This window comes from Panthera onca, chromosome B1, assembly GCF_046562875.1.
Source record: "Panthera onca isolate mPanOnc1 chromosome B1, mPanOnc1 haplotype 2, whole genome shotgun sequence".
In the NCBI taxonomy this organism is placed as follows: domain Eukaryota; kingdom Metazoa; phylum Chordata; class Mammalia; order Carnivora; family Felidae; genus Panthera; species Panthera onca.
Genome location: NC_138342.1, coordinates 101,914,191 through 101,941,608, shown reverse-complemented (window position 1 = coordinate 101,941,608; position 27,418 = coordinate 101,914,191). Strand labels below are relative to the sequence as shown.

General features: G+C 39.8%; 1 protein-coding gene across 1 annotated transcript in view; it reads left to right on the top strand.

Moving 5' to 3' along the window:
• The first annotated feature begins 11,788 nt into the window (after positions 1-11,788).
• The window catches only part of NDNF (neuron derived neurotrophic factor), a 42,378-nt gene continuing 26,748 nt past the window's right edge, over positions 11,789-27,418 (top strand). The window contains exon 1 of the mRNA XM_060654270.3: positions 11,789-12,344. The gene's annotated coding sequence lies outside the window, so the exon portion shown is untranslated. The remainder of the gene's footprint in view (positions 12,345-27,418) is intronic.

The following is a 27,418-nucleotide window of genomic DNA, read 5'->3' as shown; positions in this document are numbered from 1 at the left end:
CAGCTTAGAGCCCGGAGCCTGCTTTGGATTCCGTGTCTCCCTCTCTCTCTGCCCCTCCCCCGCTCATGCTCTGTCTCTCTCTGTCTCAAAAATAAATAAAAACGTTTAAAAATTTTTAAACAAATCAAGTAATAGTAGAAGCTATGTTTAAATATGGAAAACTTTTGGGAAGTTCTGCTCTAAGGCATATTGGCTCAAATCCCACTTGGTGCAAATATACAATCCAATTTACTTTCTCTCCTTTTACCAAGAGGACTCCTCTATCTTCAAGATCCTCCCTGCTCCAGCTTTCTATCATTTTTCCTTTCACTCAGATGAAAATCAAGCTCTTCTTTGAAGCTTTCCCAACTGATAGTGAGATGGAAATTCTTAAAACATGCTGCCCTACCCCCCCCCCCCCAACCTGTAAATGGCATTGTCCCTACTCCATTTTGTTTTCCATTGTATAATCATCGGCTTTATGATGTACCTCTAGATTTGGTGCTAAGTCATATATCACCCCTTTTTTTTTCTTGGATTTCTCCACCTCTCTGATGCATTTGCTCTTTATTTTCCTGCCTTCTTCACTTCTTAAATCTTCTGCCTCCATGTCTTTACCACTGTCGTTCACCTTAACCAGTTTACTACCAGTCTTTACTTTCTCCTGGCTCTCTATTTTAAACTCTTAACCACTATCTCTTCTTCTCTTCCCTCTCCTGTCCTCTATCTCCCTATTTCCCATTGCCTTTATTCTTCGTCTTATTGTGTTTCTTCTCCTACATGTGTCTTACTGGACTTGCCTCAAAATATAGAGGAAGAGCGAGCAGGAGGTTTGTAAATGTGTTTGCTCATGCAAAGATAGAGTCAAACATTTTAGCACTTTTGAAGGTCTTTGTGCACTTGGATCCTCCTGGATTTGTATCACTTATTCCCTTAAGAACTTTCTCTGTCAAGTTACAAAAATTCTGGTCTAGAATTGATTGGATATAAGATTACCTTTAGTTTTTGAATGAGATTTGGTGTTTAACACAAATTACATATTCCTCATAAGTCAATGTGAAATTTCCTCCATAGATAAGGTCATTGAAAAGTTCTTTCAAAATCAGAATGATTTTCCTATGTTTTGACAGATGCACAAATGAGTTCTTCGAAGGTTGGTATTTCAAATGACCTCTGAGTTTCCAACCTATTTGTTCACGATGTTATTTTCCTCAAATTTCAGAAAAATGTCCAACCCCTAGGCTTGCAGTTTCATCACACCAGAAATTCCCTCAGATTTTGACTGTGCAGTTGGTTTGGGGACTGGAACTGATACACCACCACTGTTTATCATGTTAATACAAATGTATGTACTTAGAAAGAGAGCTACTGACAAAATGCTAGGAAGACAAAAAAAAAAAAAAAAACAAGGTTCCATATTGATTACATTTTATAGAGAGAAAATGTCATATAAGGATTAACCTGAAGAATGATGATTTAGGTTATATCATCTAAGCTTACATTAGCAAAAATCAGAATTTTCCTTTAGAACACCAGGAGTTTTCAGAGTCACATTAGACTCTGTTGGAATGAAAGCTGTTTTCCCAAAATAATTTCAGTGATTAAATTACAATTTATTGCCCAAGAAAAAAAATGGCTTTACTCCTTTTATAGGACCTGAAATAATGCAATTTTTTTCTTCAATAGAGCATAATGAGAGTTGAGAAGTTATGCTCGGAAAATGAGAACCACCTCTGTTTCTCATTATCTTGAACATACAGATTTTGAGTTTTACAGAGTAGTGATTCATATTTGATCTAGTTTTACAATAGGATCTGATTTGGCACAATGAAGTAAATATTAAGACATTTCTTTCCTAGACGTGGTATTTAAAAGTAGAAATGTGACAAAATCCAGTGTTAACTGCTCTAATCCAATAAGGAATTTACTATATTTCAGTCTGATAGCACACACAAAGAAGCTGAATGGAATTTTTCCATAATGCTATTCTATTCAAGAACAGTTTTATTTTTTGAAAGGGAAAATGTTTATAAGAAATAGCTAAAAATGGATGTTGATATGACTGGAGTTGACCCATTCTTTAATTATTTAGTTCATTCCCCCACATTTGTGAGGGAACACCTTGAATCTATTCCAAAAGGGGAGAAGAGAGTGTCATAGAAAAAAGTATTGCCTGGGTTCAAATTTCTTCTTGGCAAGAAATATGACAAATTCTGACAGCCTTAGTAGCTTCATCTCTAAAATGGGGATCATAATAATACCTCTGGATAATGGTTCTTGTGGGGACTACTGAATAGTAACAGTAGCAGGCACATAGAAACCACTCAAGGAATATAAGGATTAGACAGTCAAAAGGTTAATGTGGATGACTTTTTTTTTTTAAATAATTGATCTCTAGGGTTAACAAATTACTAGTAATGGAAACTGGTTGAGTCAAAGGTACATACACTCTATATGTCTACTTTTTATGAGCTGCACATGATAAGACTGCAAAAATTATGTGCACCCTCCTATCCATACCGTTTTTCATAGACAAGCTAATTTGTTAAGTACCTTTAGGGAAGGACCCATACTGTGTCATTAGGAGAGAGTTTAAATGGTTGTCTAGTAAAAAAAAAAAAAGGGGGGGCGCCTGGGTGGCTCAGTCGGTTGAGCATCCGACTTCGGCTCAGGTCATGATCTCGCGGTCCGTGAGTTCAAGCCCCGCGTCGGGCTCTGTGCTGACAGCTCAGAGCCTGGAGCCTGTTTCAGATTCTGTGTCTCCCTCTCTCTGACCCTCCCCCATTCATGCTCTGTCTCTCTCTGTCTCAAAAATAAATAAACGTTAAAAAAAATTAAAAAAAATATGGTTGTCTAGTAAAAGACTCAGGCAGCTAAATCAGTCTGGACTACTCCACCTCCCTCTGGTTTACTTTTCCCAACTTGGGACCTGAGAGGTTTGTGGCTAGAGCTGATAAACCGGCACACTTTTGTGAAGGTGGTACCTGTGGTCACATTTGCTCTTGTGGAGCACCAACAAGGAGCCACCAAATCAAATTCTGTGGTAAAATCCTCTCTTAAAAATTGCCCATTAACATGACAGCACCAAAAGGACAAAAATGAATCTGTGAAAATAGTTACTAGAAAGGCTCCAAGTAATATATCAGGACAGCCTGCAGAGGCTTTGGATCAGACCCCCGCCTGGCCACTCGTGTCTCTAAATCTGTTTTCTCATCTGAGAAATGTGGAAAGTTATGTCCTTTACACTGGATATTTTAAGTAATAAGCTAGATAAATCTATAAAGAGAAAGTACTAGATATAATACATTTTGTCAAACATGAAATCACTTATTTTGGTCATCCTAATGAGCAAGTCCTGAGTGTTCCATTCACGTTATTTTTTCGCTTAAAAATGGTTTTCTGATTAGGTAGGGGCAAATGATTTATGCATTTTAAGGCAAATTAAATTCAGGGATTAAGAACTGCCAATTATTTAGTGCCTATTTTTGTAGCAGGCGATTTACATATTTGAAAGTCTAATTCTGACAATAACCCCATCAGGGAAATTTTATTATCCCCATTTTACAGATAAGAAAACAGAGCCTCAGAGGAATTAAACAATTTTCCGAGTTCACACAGTGACAGAGTTAAGAGCAATGTAGGAAATCATACCCAAGACCTCTGACTCAGAAGCCTGTGTATTTTCCAGTATATCTCATGCCATTCGGCTTCACAACATTTAAAAACTAACCAGGCTTTGTGTCTGTGTGGCCTTAAGGCAGTATGATATCACCAGCATGGAACTGTCAGGCACTTGGGCCAAATTACTCACATGAAAGAGTTTTCTTTTTAGCTGTGCCTAAACACAGCAATTCTTAAATGATCCCAAATTATAGGAACGTATTAATAGCAAGCCCCTGGACTCCCTGTTACAGCTCAGAATGCATCCTCACCCCTGTTTCTTTCGGCCCTTTTTATACTCCAGACTTTTCTTATCTCTCTATTTTTGTGTGCATGTATCTTTTGCACCCTTACAATATTGCTGCTAGCTTAGGCTTGCATTGTTCTTCATTGCTTTATAATACATCCAGTGCAGGATAGTGAAAACAGCAATCCATGCTGATTTGGTCAACAACCTGGACCAAAGAATAGTGACGGAATACCAAAGGCTGAGACTCAAGGTCATCAATAGATTTCTTCCTCTAGAACATAGGAGGAAATGTTTTCTGGATTTACATTAAAAAATATTTTAGTTTTTCCAGCACATAACTGATAGAGTGTAATATATCAAAAATGCTGCTTTTACTAATTGCTATATTAATGTATATATTGAAATGCACAGATATATTGAAATGCAATGAATGAACAAATATATAGTTTAAAGTAAAACAGATAGGGGATTTTTTTTTTTTTTTTTTTTTTTTTTTTTTTGTAAGAGGAACCCATTTACTACAATCAAAAGAATCTCTCTTTTACAAATCAAGAGTGTCCTCAGGGCACCTGCCTGGCTCACTGGGTAGAGCAGGCAGCTCTTGATCTTGGGGTTGTGAGTTTGGGCTGCAAGTTGGGTGTGGAGATTACTTAAAATCTTAAAAAAATAAACATTTAAACTGTGCAAACCAGAAGTGTCCTTCTTGACTATGGCAAATGGTGCTTGCTTTAAATGTTTTAAGTTTTACCCATTGCCAAGAGGATCAAGTCCAAACCTCCTCTAACATGGTCACTACAATCTGCCCAACCTATGTATCCAATTTTTTTTTCTATATTAATTCCATTAACAAAATCGATCCTAGCCAAACTATACTTTTCACTGCCTCTTAATGCATCTTGGTATTTCCTTCCTCTGAACCTTCCCCAAAAACATTTCTGTGGCTTTGATGTTCTCACCCTCTTTGCCGTCAATTCAAACCTTTCCTAAAGTGAATAAATTCTATTTTATAATTTTTATTACTCCCTTGGCAATTATCCCTTGGTGTCTGATGCTGTGACTGATATTTGAAAGCCAACTAATTTGGCACTCTTGTGCTGTAAGCACTCTGAGGGCAGGGGCAACATCTGTCTTTCTAATAATACATCCTCAGGATCTGGCAGATAAATATTTATTGAATGTCTCAAGAAAGGAAAGAAAAAATGTCTGAACTCTTCTTGCAATGTCGTCCTGGACAATTACTATTCTGTGTATTTTTCAGTATGTCTTTCAGCAGTGAGTACAATGCCTTGAACAAAGCTACATAAACAAATTTCATGAAACAAATTTATGAATTTATTTTAAAGCATGAATTTATTTAAAGTAAGAATAATTTTTCTTTGCCATGTACTAACTTAATCTTTGAAAATTCATGCAAAATTATGCTTGAGGTTTTTAATACAATTTTAGATATTTTTTTAACCCAGGGATATTTTGTAAGATAATGGTAATTCTGATGTAAGTTATATTGTATTTAAATGTAATATAGCAATTTTTAAATATATCATTCATCTTCTTAAACAAACTAAAACTCAAGGAAAATATGTTGATCTTATCTACACCTTTATAATTAAGGCGATTTAATTAAGGCAATTTTCTATAGTAATGGTCTCTTTGTTACATTCCCTAAATATGTTACTCCCTAATGTAACATATGTCCCTAATAGGTAACATTCCCTATATCTGTTTTTACTTCCTTCAAACCCCATTGACTCCACATGTCTATCCTTTGACCCAAGATGACTGATCCATTTTTTAGGTTTCTGGGTGTTACTTTTTTCAAGAATTTTTCCCCAATGTCCCACTCCCACCCTCCTCGTGGACTTGAACAGCAAGCCCACCTCCTTATTATATCACATGGTAATTACCTAATTTTCCACTAGACTGCAGCCTTTGGGGAACAAGAGCTCTGCTTATTCTTTTATTCCAGCACCTAGAATAATGCATGGCATATAGTATGAGCTTAACAAATATTTATTATGAGAATGATTGCCCTCAGGAAGAATGAAAGGTGGCTCAGGCTTAACGTTTCAACTTTACATTAGTTCAGTGTGTAAGAGCCATCAAATCAGAGGTAATCACTAGTTTCAAAAGAATTTTTGAGAACTACTTCAAGAACTGTGTAAGCATCTTTGCCATGGAGAGGGTGGGATGGGGAAGGGATTGAAAGTGAGTCAACAAACAAAAGAATGCCCAGTACTGATTCAGTGGTATGGCCAGAACTATGACACTGGTTTATACAAGCTTCAGGATTTGTACAATGGTTTCTTCCAGTTCTTTTGTCCGGGTCCCCAGAGTAGTGATGCCAACCACAATAGTCTATGGAGTTAAGTACATGTATAGAAACTATATGTATAAAATGAGACATATATTGGACAAGTATAATTGAGGTGGTGGCCAATCTATAGGCAGAATACTATCATAGTATTGATGATCTTCAGTGTATTCCATTTTTAAACAATTATTTTCCATCTATTGATAATATTTCTATCTATTTTCATGATTGAACCTATTCCGTATAACGGTGGTCCTCAGGAACACTTCATAGTCTTAAAATTATTGAGGATCACAAGGAACTTTGATTTATGTGGGTTATTGCTATCAGTGTTCATTATATCATATATTAAAAGATAAATTTTTAAAAATATTTATGAATTTATTTCAAAATAACTGTGGTATATCTGCTACATGTTAACATAACATTTTTTTCTGAAAATGACTATATTATCCAAAGAAAATAAGTTAGTAAGAAAAGTGTCATTGTTTACATTTTTGCAAGTCTCTTTAATGTCTGGCTTAGTAGAAGTAGAAGACAGCTGAATTCTCATATCACTTCTGTATTTACTCTGTATTGCAATATGTTGTTTTGTTTGAAATAGATGAAGAATATCCCATTTCACACAGATATGTGGTTGGAAAACAGCAGCATTTTAATAAGATTCTTAATAATTCTGGATATTCTTCTTTGATGCTACAAAGTTTCTTAAACTTTGTAACTGCAGTGTGGACTATGAAACCAAATTGGTTAATATTTCATACTCCATTATATTAACATTTTTTGATCTATCTTGTACTTTGGACATTTAACTCGTGAATGATTTTATAACATCATTTGTAATTGGCCGTTTGGAAAATATTGGTTCAATGAGTTATGCAGATCTTCAAAATGTCAACATATTTCATTACACAATATCAAAAAACACATTAATTAAAATGATCACAATCTAATTACAAAAGATTTTAAATATGGGAAAGCCACCAAGCTCATAATGGCAGAAACAAATTTTCTAAATTCTCTATTTTTTACTTGAAAGCTCATATTTTTCATTGAAAATAAATACTTCCAGTTGTTTACCTTGAAGTGACAAGGCTCACTTAACTTGTTTTGAAAAAAAATGTTTGCAAAATATCCAAGTGTGAATACCTATAGTTTGTCAGTTGTTCTTTCAAGTAAAAAAAAAACAGCTTGGGGCACCTGGGTGGTTCAGCCGGCTCAGGTCATGATCCCAGAGTCCTGGAATTGAACCCCACTCTGGGCTTCCCACTGAATGTAGAGCCTGCTTAACATCCTCGCTCTCTATCTCCCTCTCTCCCTCTCTCTCTTTTTCTCCCTCTCTCTCTCTCTCTTTCCATCTCTAAAAAATAAATAAGTAAAATTTTAAAAAGCAACTAGTTTAGGGGCGCCTGGGTGGCTCAGTCAGTTAAACGTTCGACTTCAGCTCAGGTCATGACCTCCTTGTTCCTGGTTTCCAGCCCTGCACGGGGCTCTGTGCTGACAGCTCAGAGCCTGCAGCCTATTTCGGATTCTGTGTCTCCCTCTCTCTCTGCCCCTCTCCCGCTCATGCTCTGTCTTTCTCTCAAAAATAAATAAACATTAAAAAAATTAAAAAGAAATAAAAAACAGCTAGTTTAGCTCACAACCTAATTACACAAGTGTTTCAATTCAAGACCAACACTGTGCTTTGGTATGCCGCAGAAGAATTTTCTGTGTACTTTCCATTTTACCACACAGAATACTAAGAGGACAGAGTCAAGAGTTTAAATTTAATAAAATAAAAAATCCTTCTGCTTCATCAAAGACATTCTTGAGTGAAAGTGACATTTGTGGCAGTGGGCACTACAACTCCTAGCATGGTTTGGCTGCACTGCCCTGGGCCATCCTCAGTTGCTAGCAGTTTTACCCGCCATTGCTTCTGTGCTGTGAGTGCAAAGATCAACACAGTAAAACAAGCAATTGATGTAATAATACAATAATACAATCTTAGAATTAATGTAACAATAGCTTTGGCCTTGCAGACCTCCCTGAAAGGGTCTCATGAACCCCTAAGGGATGTAGGCTTGAACTAGGAGTTCTCTTAAATAGCCTTGAATGATATTCTTAATTTTATAATCATTTTGAGCTTTCCCCCCCTAATTGAATAATCATAAAATCATAGTTTAAAAGTAATTTCAGATATAAATAATCAAATCTCTGCCAAACACTTGAATAGGGTATACTACTTAATCCTCACAAAACATCTGTAAGTCAACTATAATTCGTTCCTTTTTTATACTTGAAAAAATGAAAACATTGAAGCTCAGTGAGGCTAACCTATTTACTCCAAGCAAATAATTATCGGAGTCTAGAATTAAATGTAAGTCTGTCTGACTAACGCATGTTCTATCTAATATGTCATATCACCCAAGTCTGAAGATATCTATACACACACACACACACACACACACACACACCCCACATACATTTTGAGAAGATAGACATATTGATACATGCAAATCATGATGTTCTGTTCAAAACAAAAATATCTTTAGGAACTTTCATAAAAATATTCTTCATAGAGTTCTTATAGAACTTGACACGTGGATTTGGCCTGTCACGAATCGTCTGCATTAATGATAAGTCACTTTAACATCTTTTAGACTCGGTTTCTTCTCAGTGGCAATTTTAAAGCACTATTTCCACCTCTGGTTTATTCAAACTCCCCACCAACCCTGTGAGATTCATAGACTAGTGAGGGTGCCCTGTCCATGTTGAGGAGAGAACCAATGCTCAGAGAACTTCATGGAACTTCTCAGCCTTTCCCTTTCCACCTGCTTTCCCCTCAACTTCATGCAATTAAGACCAAGTATCTCACATAAGAAAAGCAAACAAACATACAACCTCCACACAAATGCTTTTCTTATAACTCTCTGTCCTTTCCCTCAAGTCCAAACTGCTAAGTAAATGAGCTTCTTCCCCATGATCCCACCTTCTCTACCCGCTCTTATCTGGATCCTTCACATCTGTAGACCATAAACTACAATTGCTTAGGTGAAGATCACAGAGACATTGGTAAAGAGTAGCAGTTGCTTCTCAGGCTGGCTGTCGTGATTCTGCCACATTCTGCACTGGGCAACGGTCCCTTCCTCCCTTGGCTTCATCAACCCAGTTGTGCCTAGTTTTCTCCTCCCTCTCTGGTCTGCATCTCTTTTTTTGGCAGGCTCCTCTTCTCCCATCAACCCCTGCAGGAACAGAACATTGGTGTTCTGCCATGTTCCATCCTAAGTCTCTTCTTGGTTGTCTTCTTCTCCCTGGCTTCAAGAAACACCCGAATGCTGATGATTCCTGATGATCCTCCAGCTTGGGTCTTCTCTTTTAGGAACAGAGAGAAGACACACTCCTTCCAGTGGACTACATAGTGCTGCACTCAGATATTCCACAATCTCCCCCAACTCAACAAGTTTAAAATAGAACAAAATAGAATGCATTACATTCTTCCCCAAACTGCCCCTCTCTATATGTTGTTCCTCTTGGCAAACAGCACCATCATTTGCCTTCTTGCCCCACCCAGAAATCTCCAACTCAGTCTAAACTACTCCTATTCTCCATTACCCTCCAAATTCAATCAACCACTAGGTCCTGTCTGTTCTCTTTCCTAAATATCTCTAGAGCTGTCCCAACCTCTCAATGGGCACTGCCATTGCCTTAGTTCTGACCTAAATTTCTCTGGAAATAACCTCCTCACTGCCATCTCTCTCCTATTTGTCTTCCACAACAACAGCAGACAAAACTTTTTAAAACTTTTATCTGATGACAGTTAGAAACCATAAAATCTGTCCTTGCTTAAAGCCCTTACTAGTTTCTCAACTATGCACCCCCTTCAGGAGAGTTTTGGCTCCTTGGGCCCACAGATCCTGGTATGGCCTGGCCATGCTTACTTCCACCTGCAATCCAGCCACACCTAACTTCTCCCAGCTCCCAGGACACACCGTGTAATTTGACAATTTCCTAACCTCTGCACTTGCTTTTCTCGGTTTGTGGAATACCCTTCCTTCTCTATCCTTATTTGCCTGGCGTTCTCTTCCTCATCCTTCAGAACTCTCCACTAAAATCTCTATCAAGAGTACCTTCTAAAGAAGAATTAGCTGTTTCCTTTCCAGTGTTCCTACAGGAACAGGTACGCATATTTATTATAGTGATAATCCCATTTCCATTTATGCCTCAGTCTCCCCACCAGGCTGTGAGCTCCTCAAAATCAGCAAGCACTATGACTTACCTTGAAATCACAGCACCAATATCTACATAGTATACAGTAGGCACTTAATAAATGTTTGTTAATGAATGCCCAATGACCTGTTCTGGGTCATATCTGTTAAGTGCTGGAGTCACTTCTCCAGATCTTCTGAACAGACACCAAGAGATCTCTTTTTCCCACCTTATTGTCCCATATGCAAAAAAAAAAAAAAAATCTTGCACAGTGATGTCAACAACCCTTTTAGCCGTTTAAACATTCTATGGCTTTTGCAAAACTACTTTGTGGAGTATAAACTGTTCCATAAATCCATCTATGGCAGTATTCTCACCTAAGAGCCACAAAACTTTGGGAGCCTCACTGGACTGCCCTCTGTGACCAGGTATTTAACAAAAAGACCATAGTTGTTCATATGAGCTCGGTAAGGCTGATTTTCATCTTATCTTCATTTCTCTGTGGCAAGAAGAGGGCAAGTATCCTTCATGCTTTCAATACTGACACTGTATCTTAATAAACTATTTTCTGAGAACATAAAATTTGAGAGTCTAAAAACCAGGTTTGCTGGAAACTAGGTTCGCATTTGGGAAAATGAGATCACTAAATCACTCACTACTCCCCTCGCCCCCCGCCTTTTTTTCTGTGCCCTGGCCAGGTTGCTAATTAGGTAACTTCTTATCATAATTACCTAGTCAGCCTTAATGGCTTCACACACTCTGCTCCGTCTCTCACTGGTCCTGTAGGGCCGCTTTTCAATTGTTAAAACAGCTGCTGAGTTTCAAACCGGAGGAGGCTCGGTGTGCGCCGAGGGGGAAGCGCTCCCTGAGTGAAGGCGGTGGTAGGCAGGCGGTGGGGTGAAAAGTGGGACATGAATGCACAGTTTGCGCACTCTGCTTTCCGCCTCCAACCTTCTGGATTTAGCTCGTCTCTCCACCCCCGGCCCCCAATCAACCCCAGAGTTCCCCCTTATTGTGCACCCGGGGCTCCCTGACGGTGCGATGGCCCAGCGTACGCTTCTCCCTAGGTTTTGCGGCTTTGAGGGGGTCTCGGTGGGCCTCTCTCTTCTTCCCCACGACTGGCGGGGAGGTAAGGACGGCGGTGCGTCCCCTGAGATGCCGCCCGCGAAGGTCCCCGTTTGGGGAGCGCTGGGTCTCCGTATGTGTGTGTGTGTATGTGTGTGTGTGTGTGTGTGTGTGTGTGTGTGTGTGTGTGTGTGTAAGTGCGCGCGCGCGCGCGCGGTGGCGCGCAGCGGGAGGGAGGGAGAAACTGAGGGGGGAGGCAGCGGGCAGAGGAGGGAGGGGGCGGGCGGGCAGCGGTGGGGCGGGAGGGGGAGCGGCTCTGGGCTTCAGCAGTGACACTCGGGAGCGAACACACACTCCCGGCTCGGAGCCGCGAGAGAGCGGAGCGAACCGAGCCGCACACCCGCCGCCGCCGTCGCCCCGCGCGCCCCGCTCTCCTTGCGCCGCACTCCAGCCAGGCGCCGGTGCCCCGAGCGGCCGCCCGCGGAGCCCGCGACAGCCCCCGCGGGGCTGGCAGCATCCTCGCGGCGCCCAGCCCCCGCACGTTCGCGGCCTTTTAAAAGGACCTCCCGCCACTTCCCCACTCTGCCCAGGGATCCCCCAGCCCCGCGCTGCTCCCCGCTCCACTTCGAAGCAACTTCGGCTGCCGCGCGCCGCCAGCCCTCGCCCGCCTTTGAAGTTTGCAGCGCCCACCGCAAAGTTGGGACACTTCGGCCGATTTAATTTTTCTCTTTTATCGGCCTCCTCCTCCGCCTCCCAGCCCCTTCGGTTCCTGAGTACTGGTGCTTAGCATCTTGGCCGGTGCCGGGGACGTGGACTGTTTCGCACACCACACCTCGTGGAGGGATTTTTCCTCTCCCCCTCCCAGGAAAAGCAAACCGATTTTTTTTTAAGGTAAGTAACGAGAAGAAAGCAACTCGTGACGTCCCGACGCCTTAGACCGCCACCCCAAGACCTGGTACAAGGAGTGTTCACACCCGAGGGCTCCTCTGGGGTTGGGGGTGGAGGCGCGCGTCCCCTAACTCAGAGGGGCCCAGCGAGGTTGTCCGTCGCCGCTGGACGAGGGCGCCAGATCCCGAGGAGCTGAGGGCTTAAGGGGCGTGGAGCAGATCTCCCTCGGTTTTCCACACTGGCTTCGTGGCTGGGCGGCCCCAGCGGTGTTAGGAGGTAGAGAGACCGTGCACGGGCCGGGGACACGGGGTTCCAGGTGCCCAGGGTGCGGCGGAGTCCCGGGAGCCGCAGAGCCTTTATCCCCGACTTGGCCTGGACACTTACTTTGCCCGCCTGCCGGGAGGGTTGCTGCCTCCCCCTCCGGTTCACCTCCTGTAGCCTTGGCTACAGAAAGTCTGTGAGACTGGGGTCTTGCCGGCGCGTGAGTGTGGGACGAAACGCGAGGAGTCCGGACTGCGCACCCGGCTCGCGCTCGGGCAGAGCAGGCGCGGGGTCCTGGTGGGCGGCCCCCAGCCGCAGCCAGGGGCTCGGGGATCTCGGTCCGCTTCGGCCAGCCGAACCTCTCCGCTTTGGCACCTCGTTCGCGCTCTGCCTCGGAGGCGAGCATCGTTAGAGAAACTTCCTCGAGCTGAGCAGGGAGGCCTGGGACCTGATCTTGCTTTTGCCGGGGTACCAGAGCAGCCACCGAGGGGACGCTCCTTCTCGCCCCAGACTGAGCGATAGGGCGTACGTAGTGCCCTAGCCCAGTGTGTGCACCAGTGGGTGCTCGCTCTAGTCCGCCCTACCTTCAGTAGTGAGGTGAGACTTGGGGCGGCCCTGACACTCAGGAATGAACGAGTGGTTCCAGGTCCCCGCTGTTCCCCTGGGACACTTAGCAAACTGCAAAATTTAGGGTGTGGTTTTCGTTTCATTTTGCCCCCTTCCTGCCCCCTCCCCCCCCCCCCCGTGCCCCCGCCCGAAGCTGGAGAATTCCCCTTGGCCCTCCGCACCGGGTCCGCGTGGGTCGCGGAGGCCCTCGGAGTTTGCCGCGGGCACCTCTGCAAAGGGCGCTGAGCTGACCTTCGGGCAGGTCGCGGTTGTGCTCCCGGCCCCCTTCGGGGCGCTGTCCATCTCCTGCTCAGGGTACAAGTAGCTCAGTGAAACCAAGACCTTGAGCGAGAAATGAACCTGAGAAAATGTCTCTGGGTTTGTTTTTTGGGTTGTTGTTGTTGTTGTTTTCTTTTTTCTTTTTCTTTTTCTTTTTCTTTTCTTTTTTTTTTTTTTCACATAGTTCCTTTTAGCAACTTAGTTGGACTGGTAAATTCGTCCACTTCGCATCATTCGATCCTACTACATCAAAGAAGAATTTATTTCTTCATTTAGTCCCTGACCTCTCCAACCACACTACCCTCTTTCCCCCACTCCCTCACCCACCCCTTCTTTCGCCTCGCTTCCTGAACCCTTTTTCTTTTCTGAAGGAGGGAATCTCCGCACCTCCTCCCCTTTTCCTCCCACCCGGGCTCTGAGCGCCTGTGAGAACCCGGGGAGTCGTCAATGGAAATAAATAGGACCCAGCTCCATTCTCCGCCCCCTTCAAACAAGTAGAATCCTCCCTGGGCTCACAGAAGTAGAGATAAAACATCCCTCCAGAGGGAGCGCTTTGGAGGATTTGATGGGATTGAACTGTTTTATTATCCTGAAAGATGTGATGGATGGACGCGAGAGCAAATACGCGTACCGAGAGCGATCAGTAGTTATTATTATTAATTATTGTTTAGTAACAGTGATCGTAAGGCCATACCCTAGCTGAAGACCGTGTTTATATTTGGTTTTGATTTTGTGTCAGTCTCTTATTACAGTGGTTTCAGAAAGTGAGTACACCAAAGGGGTATTAATTTCTCACACTCATTCTGCATGTGGAATTAATTAAATGTCAAAAAGATACTGTCATTTTACCAAAGTCTTGACCTATGAACTTTTAGAAGGTTGCAGTCTTATGAAATGCCCTCCTTGCCTCAGTCTGTCTCCTTAAAGTTCAAAAAACATGGCAACATAATTAATTATAGTCCCAATTCCCATTTTCAATCTAAACCTATATGCAGGATTACATTAAAATATCCCATCATGTATCCTTTAAAAGTGACTCTGATGAGTTTGAATTCTTCAGGAGGGGGAGTCCGCTGGGAATGAGGGGTCCAGAAGTTAGAAAAATTGGTGACTATTTCAGATTTCACTAAAAAACCCTTTAATTCTCCCTTTAAAGAAAGAAATTACAAGTGTTTTCTCTGCATAATTCTTAACTTCAGTGAATATCCTTAATCCTTACCACACACTAGAAACATAACAGCTTGCAGCTTTGTCTGTATTGTTTTCATTTTTATGTCAGGGCGTTTGATTCATTAAACCTGTATGTGGAAGTCACAGGCTCCACGTGGCAGTAACACTCCGTTTTAATTAGTAACTATCATAAAAAAGAAGCTAGAACTCTGTAATGGGCCTAAATTGCTAGGAATTATGTGTGGTTTAAATTACGCATTTATTTCAGCAGAAATGAAACCATGAATATAAAACATCTTTTAATCACTTGCAGACACAGCTTTTATCTCCTAAGATGTAACAAAATATATAATTGAAAAATACCCTTCTAAGAATGAGGGAAGCTCTCACCCTCCATTTATTTGTCCTGGGTCTATTGAGCATTCATGTGGCAACATATGAATGGTAAAAAAGCAAAGAGTGATGTCATAACCTTGGCAACACCATGCTGAGGGAATGCTTACATTCAATGTAGCCACAGTGGATCAGTCTTTGGATAACTTAATGTAGCGAATGTTTCAATCAGCTTCATGAACCTGGTGATTCAGATTTTAGTTTTCTCACTTGGATTTATTGACCATACTCTCCGTGTATAATACGGGAAATTTTGTGTTGTTAAACTATAATTATTTGGAAGGAGGGAGGGAAAGGTAGAAATAAAATGTATCTGTCCATTGTTATCTTCCCATGTTCATTTCTGTAGTATTTCTAGTCAGTCTATGAAGAGGTCAGAACTTTTATTTTAAAACTAATTGTGTTTTTGTTGTCATTGTTAGGACAGAACTTATTTTTCATTTTGCAGCGATGAATGAGTATATATTGGAATTGTGACGACTATGCCTGAGTTAACAAATAGCAAGAAATAGTAAGAATTCCACATAATGTGCATGGATTAAAATTATTTTAGTCTTTTTTTCCTTAGTTATTCCAGTGATAAAGTAGTTGAGTCTAGTGACCAAGCAGTGTTCTCACCCTGTTTTGCTCCCTCTTTTCTTGTCAGGTCTTGCTTTGGGGAGCCCTGCACCCATAGTACCATCCAAGTAATAAATGGAACTTGCCAGGGTCAGTTCCCATCAGCTTAGGCACCAGGAAGAAAGCATATCCCATAGTCATCTATACTGGGTCAAAGGCAAGTGTAATCTACAAAACTAATTCAGATTATTCACTTGACCTTGAAAGAATGTCTAGAACCTGTAAATGTTTATTTTGGAACAATTATTCTGAAGAATATAATTTTTTTTCTTTTCTAGTTGGCTCAGTCATTCATAGAAGCACCAATTAAACAAGTTATGTAGTTGAGTAGTAAATAGTAAATAGCACCAAATCTTTGCTTTCAAACTGATTTCAAAATTAAAGTCCTCAAACATTTAAATATTCCATGTAAAAATGCCTGCCCTCTTAAACCCCAAAGTTAGGATAAATTTTGCCTTGTTTCCCGTTATATTACAGTGCACATTGACAGCTACGACACACATAATCATGCTTCTGCATGTTATTTTTCACCTAGGAAGAAAAGTAAATACTGTGCCACTGTTGTTAAAAAGGAGAAAAAAAAGAATCACATAGTATGACATAGAAAAACAAAACTAATACTTTATCGCATTGTATAGTGGTATGCTGATCCTAAATTCAGTTGTATTTCTGGGAAAAAACAAAGCATGTTATGATTAGTCTGTGTTTGGACCTGTGCATGGAGATCTCTTGCCACTCTTCAGATGACACCTGACATTTGATTTCTGTAGCCCACCGGTGCCCAAACCAGTGACAAAAGCAGGTGTGTTCTCAGCTGCTTACTTCCGAAACACATTCCCTGAACCCGAAGATGCTATATTCACACCTTCCCCCTTTCTTTTGGTATCTTACTACAACTGCAAGCCACCTAATCTGTGTATTTTAGTATTCTGAAATATTTGGAAATTATAAACTATATAATATTAATTCACCTCAAATAAAAAGGTATCGTTAGTTTTGCATTTTAAAAATTAAGGGTAAGGTAGTTGATCAGTAATGGAACAAAAGTGAACTAGCGATCTGTTTCTGCAGATCTTCCCTTTGGGATGAAGAGACAGACTTGACCACAGAACAGCTGGATATTGGGTCCTGTTACAATGTCAATTTTTTTTAAGCACTCACTAAGCTAAAATTGACTTAAACTTTAAAGTCCACAGACCTCAAGTCTTTAAATATAGAAACATCCAAGATTATATCTCATTATTCCTTCTGCAATTATCCATATCCCTTGGAAACTGATATATTTTAGTAAGTTGGTGGATAGTTTGGGGTTTTGATTTGTTAATTTTTCCTGTATCAAATTTGAAAAGGACATACATTTAATATCTTATATATTTCTCTGAAATATTTATTTTTAGTTTCACTTGTGAAAACTCTGGATCTTTAAAAAAGAAAAATATGACAGAATGTATATAGTTAACTTTTCCAATGGCTCTTTTAATTGTTCTTTTGAAAGAATTTGCTGCCTTCTATATAGTTATTAGAAAAGAAAAAAAAAAAACTTTTTTAGAAACAACAGGAAATAGGGGCACCTGGGTGGCTCAGTCTGTTAAGCCTCCGACTTCTGCTCAGGTCTTGATCTCACAGTTGGTGAATTCAAGGCCCGTGTCAGGCTTGTGCACAGAGCCTGGAGCCTGCTGCAAGTTCTGTGTCTCCCTCTCTCTCTCTACCCCTCCTGGCCCCTGTTCACACTCTGTCTTTCTCTCTCTCTCAGAAGTAAATAAACATTAAAAAAAATAAAAAAGAAAGAAACAACAGGTTATATAAAGTTTGGAAAGAACTCAATAAAAACGTGATTACACATGAAGAGAAATCAGCTCAAATGAAGGAAACTCTTGGACACAGTGTGGACATTTTACATTTAATAACCAAATAACAAAAATCGAGTTAGCAACATGCACTCATGTCTGTTTTCTAATTGGAATGCTTACAGCCAGTATCACAAATAGTGGTCCTGACTGTAGTCTACAGTGACCGTACAAGTTTCTGTCTTCTCCCTAACATGAAAGCAAGGCAAACACTCTCGTATTCCAGCTGTGTGCTCAGAGGACGTGTACTCCACAATCTAAAGACATAGCCGAAAAATATGGACTCTATTCATATGGGCATTTTATCCATAACTAAAAGTCATCATAACTACATCTTGTTCTCTGAGGCAATTGTCCTTGTGTACACAGATCTAGACAAAATGAGACTGAAATTTATCATTTTTAAAAAATGTTGATTTATTTATTATTTTCGAGAGAGAGAGAGTGCACAAGCACACAAGTGGGGAAGGGGCAGGGAGCCAGAGGGAGACACAGAATCTGAAGCAGGCTCCAGGCTCAGAGCCAGAGGCGGGGCTCAAACCTAGGAACCATGAGATCATGACCTGAGCTGAAGTCAGATGCTTAACCGACTGAGCCACCCCAGGAACCCCTGAAATTTATCATTTTCTAAAAGAAAGAGTAAAACCTGAACTGATCATTAGAAAGATTTGTGAAGGGCGATATCTTGTTTTTGAAATCACCATGACTGTTGTTTAATACAGAAACTATGAGCAAGTGTTTATTTGCAAAGATAGAGAATACCATATCTGGATAGTTGACAAACAGAATGAGGGGTGACATTGTGATACTTGAAAATATTATGTTTACAAGAGAAAAGCTTGTGTAAAGGGCTTGATTTATTTAGGGTTAGTTTCTCCAACTTAGGTGCATCGTGGAGTATAGGTGGTTACAATTTATAGCACTTGGTAGTGAAAAGTTAAACCTCAGCAATCCATGTGAACCTAAGAAATGGCTTTGATTACTCCCTTTTGTTCAGGCCATGTGTACTCTAAGCTCATGGGCATTGCCAAATGTCACATTATGCATTTTATTTCTGTAATAAAATATGTCTCTAATTAAATTATCAGAGTCATACCAAAATAATCTCACATAAAAATACACATACTTGATCCTTTTTAGTTATCTTGTTTAAAATACATTTAAAGACAGGTAATAAATACATGTTACCCATAAGAATACACTAGTATATATGTCATGATTTAAATCTAAATATTATTCATATGTTGATAGCACTCAATAAATGTTGTAATTCATATTAAGTCACAGCATTCACTAAAATTCACTGATACCATCCAAAGCTTCAAGTTGGGATTGTTTCAGAAGTAACTGGATCCTATAGCTGAAGAGATATTTGTTGCCAACAGTGGTGACAGAGATCAGAAACAGCACTGGTAGCTAAAACACCTGGCAAACTGAGAAAAGACAGCAATCATTTATCTTTTGGCCTTCCCAAGTCTCAAATATTTCAGTTCGAGGGGTGATCTGTCGAAGTTTGCTAAAGTGTGCTATGAACACATAGGACTTTTTTTTTTTTATGGAAAATGAAACTGCCTCTCAAATAGAAGACAAGGATTTGATACTCCAACGGTCACAGTAGCAAATACAACCATATTAGTAGATGGACAAAAGGGCAGGTCCCCTGAGGTACTGGGGAAGCCGTCCTGCCCCCAAATGTTACCAAGGCCTCTCATGGTACTAAAATGCTACCTTCGAAAGATGATTTTTTTTTTTTCCTTTTTAAAGTAATTTTATTTGTCAGTGTCCCCTATAAATATGAAAATACCCCTGGGAAGGAAAACAGGGGAAGGTCATTGCTAACATCTTACAGAGATGTTAATAGCTAGATAAAGCCAGATTGGAAAGAATTTTAGAGAAGGGAGACACTTATCTTTGGATCTCTTAGCCTCTCCTTTGGACAGCCTACCCTTAGTGTGTATCTGCTTTTTTCCTTTCCTCTTCCCTTCCCTTCCCACCGGTAATTGACTCTCAGTTTCTTATACTCTAGTGTAACTTATCCCCGGGGCCAGCCTCAGGGGCCACACTTGAAAGGTCTCTTGTGCTTAGTCGAATGCTCTTCTGTCACCATCTTGAAATTCTTACTTTTTGAACAAGAGGTCTTGCACTTTCCATTTTACACTGGGCCCACAAAATATGGAATTCACCTTCTTTCTTCCTTGATGTAAATTTAAGATATGGAATCTTGATGTTGAGGAATCGGTGAGGACACTTGAGATTATCTTTGCAAGGTTAGGTCTACTGAGTATTTGTATTTAAAAACATATCTTTTCAGTAAAGTGAAGGAAACAGGATACTCTTTTAAATAATTGAGGCACTGAACAGATATCTAGTGTTGATCTTGTAAAGCAAAGGTCTCTAGAAAAGGGTGTCCTCTTTCCCTCACAAGATGCCTCATTATGATGAAATGAGAAAATATCAGAAACCCTATCTATACTGACTTTTATGTATAAAGAGGGAAAAGAAGTTCTGTTAACATTATGTAATAGATCTAATGTCAAAAGCACTCTTATTCAGTGTATCAGATGGTCAATGAAAAAGAAATAATGGCAGAGGTCACATCTTCTATGAAGTAAAAATAATGTCAGGTGAAAATAGTGGCATTCCAATCTCCAATTCTCTGACAAGAAGTCAGCCCTACCTGAAAAAATGACATGAAGTATAGGATTACATCCAATATAATCAACTAGGATACTCACTGTGGCATAGAATGCCTTGTTATTTTATATATATGAAATACAGGTATATATTTTTTAATTACAATTCCAAAAGATTTGGGAACAACACATTAGAGAGCCAGAGGTCTTAAACAGAAAGCTGAAAGAGCCCTCAAATAAATTAGTTACCACTGTCTTCAAAAGTATTCTTAGTTATATGTATATGCATTTGATAATTCCTCTGTTACAAGTAAATAGATAATACATTCCATTATGTTCTGAAAATTTTCAGTATTCTAAGAGTTAAAAAAAAAAGTTGTCTAATCTGCTCTAGTAAAAATATGTAAAGTGCTACATTTGGAAATTTTTATTTGAAATTTTATTGTTTATTGTAAAGTTGCTAGTTACTAACTTATGTTAAAGTTGCTTCTGTGTTTTGAATTTCACAACAGTGAATGGAAATTATTCTACTTATTAACAATATTATAACTTTGTAAAACCCATTGATTGTTTACAAGGTACTTCCACATTCATCATTTACCTTAATCTTCACAGGAACCCAGTGAGGAAGATAGTAACCCTCCTCCTCTGAGAAATCTGAGACTCAGTTAAGAGACTTCCCTACACTCATTCACACACTTCTAAAATAAAGTAGGGACTCTTGGTTTCATAAGCAGAATGGGTGGAAATGTCTAAAAAATTTTAATTGAGATTAATTGCCAAATTAATTTGCAAGGATGCATTTGCTTGGAAAATTTTTCATTTACAATTTAATGATTTAAAAAGATCATTAATTTAGTCTAAATTGATAAGACCTTAATCGCAGACAGTTTATGTGCGAGATGTTTGTTTGCTGGTTTTGGTAACTAACTTACTAGAGAAGTTTTTACAGAAAAATGATTACAATTTTCGACTTTTAATCAGTATGTGTTAAGGTACAACACTGAAAAATTAATAATCTGCAGAATCCCTTTTTAAAATAGTGGTATTTCATAATAATAATTCACCTCTAGAGTCATTCCATTATTCCACTAATAATATGGCACTTTTGAGAGATAAGATTTGAAGTTACGTCTCTTTTAAAATTATTTAAATAAATGATTCCTCCCCCTCCCAAGTTGGATGAAATTACACATTTCAGTGGAATGAAAGTTATTGTAGACACATATGATAGGATATTCCAAATATTCTAAACATTTAAAGCCCTTTAAAACATAATGAGGAATAAGTAAGTTCAAACAGTGAAGATATTTATACACACACTCATATTAACATTTCAGCCAGCAAGGTCAATCTGTAATTGAAAACAATCTCTATATTTAAAGTTTTATTCACATTTACAAAGCAATGACAACAAAGAGGCAGTTTTGAAACATTTTTTTTCTCTCGGCAGGCTCTATCTTGTGTAACGACCAATGAACATTGTTGACCCTTGACACTCACCAGCAGCAGCCTTTCCCCAATGCTTAAAAAAAAATTTTTTTTTAAAGGAAAACCACACCTAACGGTAGATCTTACTTTTGGAGGAGGGGAGGGATGAAATAATTGTGGTCAGTGTCTTTTGGTTTGTCATCTCTCTGTTGTAGACTTACGAGCTTGTGTTATTTCATCATAATTTACTATAAACTCTTCATTAAAAGTGACCTTGGGGTCTGCCCGCACTATCTGCCTTTTGAGTGCCCTGTTCTTTAATCATCTCTTAATCCAGAAATAATAATGCAGAACATCCCAGGAACTGAGCCTGATCCTCAGCTCTCTAATCTCGACACGTGCATCTGAAATCCCTTGCTAGATCTAGTGCCTAAAAAGCCTGAGAACACTCACCTTTGAATCCGCTTAATCCATCTTTGTTTATTAAACAATATTGATGCCCTCAGATATGGTCTATCAAGGCTAACAAAAAGAATATTAAGAATTTCCTCCTGTTTATGTGATTATTTTTTAAAACCCAACATCTTGGCCTTTCCTCTGTGTTTCTAGTCAGTCTTTAAATAGGAACCTAATCTGTTACCTGATAGATTAGGTAAATTCAAATAGAATAACCTGATGCTGAAACTCTTTCTGATACCTGTTTGAAGAGCAAGTCAAAAGATGTATCTTTTGTTGTTGAATAAAATTTTGCAACTAGTTTGAGAAGCTGTTTTATACTATTTATAGATAAATAGGACCTTTTTTCATTGTAAAAAAGCATTCACACCCACCATTTTAAACCTCATTAACAACCCTGAGAATAAATGTTTTCCATTTATGGATGAGGAAACTCAAAGAGTATTAAGAGATTTGCTAAAAGTACAAAAGCCAATAATGGTTTGGTCAGAACTCCTTCAACTCAGATCTTCTTACTCAAAGTCTAGCGATCATTTTCTATTTTACTTTGGCAGCCTTTTAACCGTCCCCAGGCTTGGAGACATGAGACCAGAGAGTGAGATACAGAAAGAAAAGAGAGGTGATGCATTAACTATCCTCTCTTTGAGGTTCTCTCAACTGTGAGATTGTCACGAACCAGTGTCCTTGGAGAATATTATCTCATCTCTCCAAAGACAGGGCTCTACATTTGTTTTTGGCCTTGGATTTTATAAGAGGGATCGCCGAAGAAATCCATATTTTAAAACTGTTACTTGAACTTATTTCTTTTTACAAGAACACAACAACTACATACTTGTGTGCCCCTTGCTTTTTTTTTCCTTTTTTTTTTTTTTTAATCTGGAAATAATAACTTAGGGTTTAATCATTTGAACTATTTAAGGTTCCTGGTACATCTGTCTCACTCTTCTATATTTGAAGTATATTATCTTGATTACAGTATGTTTAATGACTACTTTGATTTTGTCCTTGCTTTGGCACTTGAGGCTACTTCCAAAACTCTTTGATAGCAGACAGGCTTTAATGCTGTCATATCAAAATAACTGCCAGTGGGGAGGAAAGAAACAAAGCTTCAGGACCATCAGGTATTTGGGAGAATATGGGATTAGGTCCATGGAATCAAATGCCAATTCTTAGCTATGGTATTTACTATTCTATGGTAATAATTATTTCTTCTTGATAGCATCTTATTTCTTAGTAGTATATTTGCCAACTTCATTAGGTATATGAATAAATTAGGATCTTGTCACAATCTCCTAAAAAATTCCACTAGTTACTGGGCTTTAAGTTAAACACAGATGTATTCCCCAGAGAGAATAAGCCTGCATGTCTTCTTGTTTTTTAATCTAAAGAAGGTAAAGAAAAGAGAAAGCTGTGAAATTGTGTGGATGTAATAATAGTTCTCAAAGTAAAAGGAAGAAAGGATATGTATAATCTCCATGTCGTCCAAGTAAATATATGTTTAAAACATTAACATTTGGAATGAGTGAAAATTAGAAATCAGAAAGTGAGGGGGGCACAATGAGGGGCACATGGCTTGGTCAGTTGGTAGAATGTGCGACTCTTGATCTCGGGGTTGTAAGTTCAAACCCAACATTGGGTGTAGAGATTACTTAAAATATTAAAAAAAAATTTCAAGCAATGAAAATACTGGAGAAGAAAATCATCGTGCCACCATAACCAGATAATCGGTCATGGAATTGAAAGACACAGATCTACTCGAAGTGCAGCCCATGAACCATCAGCATCGTATCTCTGGGGAGCTTGTTAGAAAGGATGAGTGACAGGCAGACTTTTTGAATTAGAATCTGCATCTTCACAGGAAAGTTGAGTGATGTGAATCCACATTAAGATTTGAGAAGCACTGGTCTATAGCATTCCTATTCTCTGATCAGAAAGTATCCCAACCAAGCCATATTTCACCTATTTTCAAGGAAAAAGGTTCTCTTGAGTAATGCACTGTGTTATTCTTACATGTCCTGGTAACAACAGAAAAAAAATGCTTCCCTATACCAGGCCTCTGGACCATCCGGCACATACCACCCCTCTATGGCAGCCAGCCAACAAGTTTCCATGAGGCCCACCTCAAAAGATTAAAGAAATACTTCCCAAGTCTTTAAGTTTTACAAAACAACCTATTTTATACCCATAAAATTGTCAAAAGCATCCATAACTTGTTTCCTATTTAGCTTATTATATCTCTTATGAAACAAATCCCATAAATCAGCAATAATAGTTAATTTTATTACTTTCAATTTCATTTATTTGTTACACACAAAATGTCATGTAGATGTGCTTGGTGTTGTTCTATGACCACCATTATAACTGTCATAAACATAGCATTTCCTTTCTACAGACCCTGGGCATGTCAAGAATATGCACAAACAAATTAAAACGGTGTGCAGTAGCAGTATGCACATAGAAAAGCACACAACTAAATTCCCTGTGGTCATAAATGTTTGAGTTGTGAAGAATGAGTAGGAGTTGGCCACCGAGAGAAGCAGCAAAGGTGTCCTAGGTGAAGGAGGCCACTGAGTCCTGAAGAACACACGGGAATGACAAGCCAAGTACGGACAGTAGTCGGGAATAAGTCTGGCAGAGTGAGCAGTGAGGTAAAGGACCTCATGTGCACAGACTTCATCCTCCAGTTTGGGGGAAACATCTGACTTATTTTGGTTAGCAGAAGAATGAAACAATTCTTGTTCATAAAGATAATGGTGTCAGTACTGTGCAAAATGGTCAAGGAAAGCTGTGGGATATGGGTGTGAGAAGCAATAAGTGGATAATCTGAGGCATTGGCAGTTTGGATAGAGAAGAGAGAACAAATTTGAGAGAATATGCAGCAGGTAGATTGGCAGGACTTGTTGGTGAACAGCGGATGGAGATCCAAAAAAGTGGATAATGTTGAGGTTCTTCATTTGGTACGTGGCAGGACTGTGCTGCTGAGCTAATTAACACCAGCGTGTACTTGTTTTCATGCAGCATCTCAGGTAACTCTTGAGCAGCCTGGTCAGGAACACTATTCCATTTGAGTCAACACGGAAACCAGGGTGAATCAAGAAGTTGTGGGGACTTAATCTGCCCATGGACTCAGTGGTACAGAAGTGCTTGGCAGAAGAAGGAATAGAGCCCAAATTCAAACTCGTCACCAGCCTGAGTCTGGCTTGGTGAGGCCAGTGCTGAGCCACTTCACACCTTTGAATGTTAGATCCTGGGCATCAGAAGGAAAACAGCCTGGAGCTAAGAATCAGCCTCGAGGCCTTGGCAAACAACCACCCCCAACTTCCTTGCGTAGTCCAGAATCTGATGGGAGAGATTTCAGATTACCCTCCTCTTTGCAATAAACTCCTTGAAATCAGTATAATTAAGCAAATACTTATTTAGTGCCTACTTTGTATAAGAACTGAAAAAGTCTATATAGGAGATACAAGGATGAGTAAAAAGTAATAGTTTCCAGGGGACACGTACTTGAGTAAACTCATGTTGCTTCATGGAGAGCTTTTTTTTTTTTTTTTTTTTTTTTTTCAGGACAGGAAAAAAATATTAAAATAGCTATAATTCAAGTAAGATAAGAAAGTGCCATAAGAATCAAAGTCTCTGGCTTCACTGGAAGACCTTAATTCTGCCTTATCCTCCTCTTATGTCTCCAGGGATCTTGCAACAGGCACTTAATAAACACTAGTTCACTCACTGACAGTTTACAGGGAGAGCTCCGATAACAAACCATCTAAGTAAACACTATGCCCCTACAATCCTATTAAGAATCTTCCTGCAGGTTTTATAGCCCTTTTTTTTTCTTTTTTTCTTTTGCTTTTTTTGTTTTGTTTTGTTTTGTTTTCAGTGTCTCAGTCCAGAAAATCAGGAAGCATCCTTCCTCTGTCAGAACACCTACTCTTTAAACCGCTCTGTTCAGTTTAAGAGCTTTGTCAGATAAGTCTTTATTTTATTGAGCCCCAATCTCCGTCCCTATAGTGCCATGTGGGCAGCTGGTACTAGCTGGGCCAGCCAGAGTGCTTCTAATCCCTCTTTCATCTGATAACAGACCTTAAAACATCTGGTGTCACCGCCCATCCCAGCATGCCTGGATTTAACACTGCCAGTCCTTCCTCGCCTCATGTGACTGTGGCCGCCTCACTGAGTCAGTGCTGTCTTCTGGTCCCTGTGGATTGTGATCGCGTCCCTCTTAGTGGCTGAGGGTGACAGTTAAGGCACAGATGAGGCAGATTCCTGGACATAAAATCCAGTAGACCAAATAGTTCCTTCCCCTCAGTCTCCATGGCTTACTACTCCTCTCCATTCAATCCCCTGCTAAAATGTCACTTCCTCAGAGAGGCCATCCATGACCACTCAGCCTAGGAGGGCTCCTTCCCCCCAACCTACTCCCTCTTCTCCCCTCCAACCTCTTTGCCTGTTTCACTTTCTTCACAATGATACGCTGTCTGGAACGGTTATGTGTAGTTGTTGACTTGGTCATCATCTCCTTTACCTACCGAAGTACAAGCCCTGCAAACACAAGAACATCACACATCTTGTTCACTGCTGTGTTCCCAGGGCCCGGCACAGAGTAAGTGCCCAGTAAACATTTGTTGAATCAGCCAATGAACTCTGCAATCCCATCATGCTTGCTCTTTTAGAAAAAGTTCCTGTTGTCACTGCCTTGTTGATGAGTATCGCTTTTTATTACATCACTAGAATCTGGGTTATAAAGATTTCTTTGATCAAAACTTTATGGAAGATTCAGCCCATGTGTTCAGCAGACATAGCTGGCAGAATTACCAAAGCAATTTTTGAAACCAGGTTTGTTATAAGAACGGGAATATCTTTGAACCAGAATAATTTAAGTACCTGGTTTTTTTAGTATGGTAAGTCGAACTAAAAAGGCCTTTAAAATTTTGAAGTTCCTTTGAGAAGGTAGTATATATTACCTGAGATAGATGGAAAATATGTAAAGAAGGTAAGGTTGTTGCTGATGGGTGGGTGAAGAGACTGATTATTTTTAGAATCTTTCGTTCCTTCTACAGTATTTTATTTTATCCTTGCTATCACTAACAAACAAAATTAGTAATGATCTCCGTTCAGAAGACATGGCGATTACTCAGTTTGGTCCACCAGTCAATCGGTATTTAGTAAATCCTTGCTATATATATGACAAAATATCTGACAAGATTGCTGATCTTTCTCCTTTAGAGTATTCTACACTCTTTGGTGTCTGCTCTAATGACCCTGCCAGCGATCTCTTTGCTCTCTCTAGCCTGCTTTTCCCTGCCTGTCACTGAGCTTACTACCTGCCTCATCCTTGCACATGCCTGTGCCCTTGCCTTCATTCTCATATCAAGCCTGCTGCCTT